Below are 7068 nucleotides of genomic sequence, written 5' to 3'. Positions count from 1 at the left end.
TAAGGAACAGCCCTCGTAGTGATAATTGCGTCATTTATAAAATACCTTGTAAGGAATGCAATAAGTTCTATGTCGGGCAAACATCTAAAGATTTAAAATGTAGAATATCGCAACATAAATACTCTGTAAGACATGGCCAATTGTCTAATGCTTTGTTTGTGCATTTGTCAGAAAAAGCTCACCAAATTGATTGGGAGAGTGCTTCTTCAATAACAAATTGTAAAAGCACCTATAACAGAAACATAATTGAATCTGCTTTGATACAGATCACCAAAGAAAGTAATTTGAATATTAGCAGTGGTCTATATAACTTAGATCCATTTCTAATAGATCAGCTAAAGGGCGATTTAAGTAGAATCATTGAAAAACATTTGTCTCACTAATTTATTGTATATATTTACTTCTTTAAGTTATAATTACCTATATATTATGCTTGTATGTCTGCTGTATGAGATGGGCCATTGGGCTACATCGGATGTGTCAATTGGGTGCATCTGATGGGCCAATGGGCCGTCTGCGTTGTCCAAGTATTGTACCTCACCTTCACCACTCCTTCCTGCCTATTTATACCCATCACTCGATCTGTAAAATGACCTTCTGAAGATGTATTTAATATACGAAAGTACTTAAGGAAATTTCCTGTTTCATTTTTCCTCCGTGGTCTGACATTGTCACATTCTTAATCACGTGTTTATTTTCGTGATATACACATATATATATATATATATATATATATATATATATATATATATATATATATATATATATATATATATATATATATATATATGTATATATATAGTTTTCTCTTTCAGCGCCTCAGTGTCGCGATCCAGAGGGGAAATGCCCGCTGCGTCCTCGGTTCCTGCCCGGCGTCGGAGGAGTTCGAGGAAATCTACAGCCTCTAGGAAGCGAACTTTTTCTTGTGTCCTCTTAATGTTCATTTTTTGTATAAAATCAGATATGTAACTGTATAACCTTGCATAATAAAGTGTACATCATAATAAAAAAAAAAAGGGGGTGGTAGGAGAAGTGAACACTCTTTCGTATTCAGAGTTAAATGTCAAGTTTTTCCCTGAGTGCTCTGTGTTCCCTTCTCTGAGGCTATGGGTCCCTATAATTACACCAGTGGTGGTACCCCCCTATATATATATATATATATATATATATATATATATATATATATATATATATATATATATATATATATAATATATATATATTATATATATATATATATGGCACTATATTAGCCATATATTGGAGTCTCTCGTGTAACATAGAGCACTGGAGGAGCCTCGTCATTGTGTGAACAAAAAGTTATAACATTTACATATGAACATTTGAACTCATCACCTGCTTCACATCATGTTATGGTTCACCTAAATTTATTTCGATCTCGGTTAACTCTACATTTATTAACTTCCTTAACTGACTGATTAAACAAACTCACTCAACTTGTATAACTCTCATACTCAACTAACTCTACACTGATTTAATGAACAAATTTACTCTACAGTGAACAACTAACTCTACACTGATTTACTCGTATACATCAATCACTAAACTAACCTACTCAACTGTTGTTGTTAGAGATTTAGCTACTCTGGACGAAGTGTCCATGCAGCACGGGCTATGGTGAGCCCGTAACTACTCAACTAATTTACCCAAATAATAAACTAATCAATCTCAGGTTTCATTTTCACCTCAATACAATCAGCTAATTCTTAAAGGGCATCACTCGCACTTAATAATATATATATATATAGATATATTTTGAGCTATACTCCTCAATTCCTATTATAAAAAATGCTTTAGTAATCTGTAAAGAATTATCATCCAATTAGAATTAATGCGTCTAGATTCGGCCAATAGAAATGCAAGTACACCAATATTTAATCGCCATTAATCATAGAGCTTAAAAAAAACTAATTATTAAAATTATGTTCATAGTAGACACTGGTTTATCCACCAATTACAATGCAGCAGGGAGATGCCTGTAGCCAATTCAATGCAAGTTCACCTCTCTTGATTGAAATCAGCCAATCACTGTCCGTTGCATGCATCTCAAACCACCAATACGAACCAGACCATTCAAGGCCCCAGACCATCAAATCATAAGGAATAAAGGTTATTGATACTTACGTCCAGAGACGAGCCGCACTTACAATAGAGTAATTAAGCAAAAATAGGATAGTTAATAGTGAAATATGCAGCTTTAATTATACGCAGATAACGGTGATGAGGCCCAGGTTCTGTGTGTGTGTGTGTGTGTGTGTGTGTATGCGTCCGCTGGGGGCAAGTTAGCACGGACGGGGAATCCTGCCCGAGTGAGTGCAGGGCTTGGCTAGTTACAAACAGTAATTGCAGTTGGGGTACTTAGACAAGGTGGAGGAGGCCATAACTACCTTACTCAAAATTCCAGTAGCTTCAGACGGGATCATTTTAACTTGGATTGTTGAACCGATGTCCTAGTATATTGGGGAGGGTCGAGGCAACAGGGGGGGGGGGAGATATAGATATATATTATATATAAATATATATCCAATCTCCTTCGTGTGATTTATATCTATATTTCTCAATGATTATATTGTTGGCAAGCGGTGATGTCTAAATTAATTATTTCTTCATCACGATTCTTGTTCGTGTGTGTACTCGGCTAGTTGTGTTTGCGGGGGTTGAGCTTCGGCTCTTTAGTCCCGCCTCTCAACCATCAATCAACTGGTGTACAGAATCCTGAGTCTACTGGGCTATATCATATCTACATTTTAAAAAAATCTTTCTAATGTCTCTGTGGCTGGTTTGGGTACTCAGATTCCACCTGTACTCACCTAGTTGTGTTTGCGGGGGTTGAGCTCTGGTTCTTTGGTCCCGCCTCTCAACTGTCAATCAACTGATGTACAGATTCCTGAGCCTACTGGGCTCTGTCATATCTACATTTGAAACTGTGTATGGAGTCAGCCTCCACCACATCACTTCCAAGTGCATTCCATTTACTAACTACTCTGACACTGAAAAAGTTCTTTCTAATGTCTCTGTGGCTCATTTGGGTACTTAGATTCCACCTGTGTCCCCTTGTTCGTGTTCCACCCGTGTTAAACAGTTTATCTTTAACTATCCTGTCAATTCCTTTGAGAATTTTGTAGTTAGTGATCATGTCTTCCCGAACTGTAGTGACTTCCAACGACGTGAGGTGCATTTCACACAGCCTTTCCTCATAACTCATGCCTCTTAGTTCTGGGACTAGCCTAGTGACATACCTCTGAAGATTTTCCAGCTTCGTCTTGTGCTTGACAAGGTACGGGCTCCATGCTGGGGCTGCATACTGCAGGATTGGTCTTACACACGTAGTATACAAGGTTCTGAAAGAACCTTGTATACTACGGAAACTTCTTACTACGGAAGAAGGAACCTTCACGAATACTACGGAACCTTCAGGAACCTTACACAGGTTCCTGAAGGCAGTTCTGATGTTACCCACCATTGCATACGCCGCTGATGTTATTCTTCCAGCGTCTTACTTTTTAGCAGTCATCCAGAGGCAGAGTGAGATCTGAGAGAGCTGCCACTCGATACACCTGTCCAAATCGACGCTTAGCCCTCGACAATCATCCAATCAACACCGAAGGAAAGGTAAACACCGTACTGACGTCACCGTTTATCTGATTGGTAGATGCCAATTACAGGAATACAATACGCACATTAGGCTTAATATAATTATTCTTGCGTATTAAGGTTTTCCTTCAGACGTGCGAAGGCCTCAAACTACGTAGCCATAAATCCATGACACTCACGTTTCCATAAATCCCCCTTAACTCCCTCGCTTCCAAGATCTCTACCATTGCTGGTAATCCCACTCGGTCGATCAACCGTCGAAACTCATACGTCGACTCTGGAAAAGAAAGGGAAGGGGGGAAAGGAAAGGGGGGGAAAGGGAAGGGGGGAAAGAGAAGGGGGGAAAGGGAAGGAGGGGAAAGGGAAGGAGGGGAAAGGGAAGGAGGGGAAAGGGAAGCAGGGGAAGGGAAGGAGGGGAAAGGGAAGGGGGGGAAAGGGAAGGAGGGGAAAGGGAAGGGGGGAAAGGGAAGGGGAGAAAGGGAAAGGAGGGGAAAGGGAAGGAGGAAATACGTGTTAAACACGTGGGAAAGTGACTGATGTTTGGCGGGTCGATGAACACTGTAACAAGGAACTCCCTTTCTCTTCAAGTCAACAAAATCCACAAGGGCCGTGACGAGGGTTCGAACCTACGTCCAAGAGGATCCCAGACGCTGCCTTAAGATTTGTTCCTTTGATCCATCATGCTATTGTGATTTCTGTGTGTGTAAACCCTTCTCTTCTTTATTCTTCCTCTTCTTTACTCCTTTTCGGTGATTCTCTATTCAGTAAATGATTTTCTTATTTTCACTATTCTTTTCACTATGTTGTTGTTTTTGTTTGTTTTCCATTTATTTTTTTAGCTAGTCTAATTTGTTTTTTGTCTTTAATCTTTACGATTTCATCTTCATGTCTGATATTAGTTGCGTCTTTATATTGACTTCTAAATCCTTCTTCTTCTTTCTAATTCTGTGTTCACATTGTTTTTGCTCGTTTTTCTTTCTTTTCCTTGTTTGTCTACATTAACCTCTTGCTTCTTAATGTTTAATGTATATTCTTGTTAACATACACACAGACACACATTAAAATTGGTACAGAAGTTGAGAATAACTTTACAAAGAATTATATAGAAATAAGACAAGTTAAAAGATTATTCGAAAAGACTTCCTATCAGATAGAACAGAGAGAGAGAGAGGGGGACAGTGGAACAGAGAGAGAGAGAGGGGGCCGTGGAACAGAGAGACAGGGAGCCATGGGACAGAGAGAGTGCCGTCGAACAGACAGAGAGAAGGGGGGAGCCGTCGAACAGACAGAGAGAAGGAGGGAGCCGTCGAACAGACAGAGAGAAGGGGGGGACTGTCGAACAGACAGAAAGAAGGGGGGGACTGTCGAACAGACAGAAAGAAGGGGAAAGGGGCTATCGAACAAAGTCACGGAGCCCCATCGAACAAAGAGAAGGGTCCGTTGAACCCAGTGGGAGTGAAGAATATTGACATTATGACTGCTGAAGAGAGCACCTAATAGAATTGGATACATCAAAGACCGCAGGGACCGAGCCGCATCTAATCTTGTTTGCTAAGATAAGGAGCTGAAATCTTATATGTTGTGTCACTGCTCAGGAACATGAGTAATTGAACACAGTGAAGCTTCTGCCAACACAGTATCGAATTATGACTTGAAAGGGATTCAAACCTTCAAATAATATCTCCTATATTATATATATATAGGAAGGGAGTACCACCTCTGGCTGGAAGAAGGGGGACCCATAGCCTCGGAGGAAAGCACACATAACGCATAAGAGGGAATGTTTAGGTCCCCTCCAAGACAGTTTCTGTGTACTTTTCTCCTACCACCCCCTTCCTTTTTTGTGTTTTATTGTGTATTTGATGGTATATATATATATATATATATATATATATATATATATATATATATATATATATATATATATATATATATATATATATATATATATATATATATATATATATATTAGTATATTTTGGTAGCAGTCTTTCTTGTAAACAAATGTTGTTGAATATGACCGAAAAGGTAAGATTAATAATTCTAACACGAATCTTCTCAATATTTCTTATGTTTTTCTAAACTGTTGGTGGTAATAAAAATAACAATTCTCCGAAATTCATTTTTTAATTGTCTGACGCCTGAACGCATTTCGTATTACATTTTCAAAGACTTAATTTACACACAAATTCTTCGTACTTATATTCTATTGGATGAGGTGATATGGTACAAAAGTTTTGGGTGATGTGACAAACACAAGACAGAACACGAAACAATGGGTATAAATTGGATAAGTGAACATATGAATGGAAGTAACTGCAGAAGGTCTATTGGCCTATACTTCCTCTTGCTGCTTCCATATTTGAAGAAATCATCGATAGGTACGGCGATAGCAGGGGGCTTGACATCAGCGAGGCACTACACAACAAAAAGTCAACACCAGCAATCAACAGCCAATTAATGCACAACTATATTCTACCTACTTCAAGACCCCGAACACATATCCTACTTCTACTTCTAGAAGTAGGATACTTCTTTTACTTCTACTTCTACGAACCTACTTCAAGCACCGCTCTTGTGCCAGGTAAGTCCACTACGGGCTCACCATAGCCCTTGCTACTTGCCCCGCTCCTGTGCCAGGTAAGTTACGGGCTCATCATAGCCCGTGCTCCTTGGAATCTGTTCTGAGTAGCTGAATCTATAACAGCAACAACGTTGCGAACTGGGATGTTCTTCCCCTAAAACCTCAGTTATAACGCTTGTACCACACACCCTAATCCAACCTGAGAGCCATTGCCGACAGGCAAACCACTTTCAGGGGATGAAAGGACTTTAATAGACCAGAATAAGCTTCTTATAAGACGACGAATCGAACGCATCACCAGGTAGATATAGCGACTAAAATACTAATTAACTTGACGGGAATGTTAGCACCATAACTCAAGACGCTCGTGACAGGATTATAAGAGTTAATGGTTCGCTTATTATGGATTTACAGCGTTTTAATGGACTGTGGTGCTAGTATACGGTCCATGGTGGCCGGGTGTTAATGGGCTAAGGTGCTGGTACAGTGGATAAGGTGAATAAATAAAACTCACTTTATCCTATCCTAAAGAAAGAATAACGTGAATAAAGAAAACTCACTTTATCCTATCCTAAAGAAAGAATAACGTGAATAAAGAAAACTCACTTTATCCTATCCTAAAGAAAGAATAACGTGAATAAAGAAAACTCACTTTATCCTATCCTAAAGAAAGAATAACGTGAATAAAGAAAACTCACTTTATCCTATCCTAAAGAAAGGATAAAGTGAATAAAGAAAACTCACTTTATCCTATCCTAAAGAAAGGATAACGTGAATAAAGAAAATGACGCAGAGGAAATATGAACTAAAATTAATAAATATATGAAACAAAACTAACCAGAACAATTCGGATAAAGGGAGAGAGAGGA

This window comes from Procambarus clarkii, unplaced genomic scaffold (genome assembly GCF_040958095.1).
Source record: "Procambarus clarkii isolate CNS0578487 unplaced genomic scaffold, FALCON_Pclarkii_2.0 HiC_scaffold_129, whole genome shotgun sequence".
In the NCBI taxonomy this organism is placed as follows: Eukaryota; Metazoa; Arthropoda; class Malacostraca; order Decapoda; family Cambaridae; genus Procambarus; species Procambarus clarkii.
Note: the sequence above shows the minus strand (reverse complement) of the source record.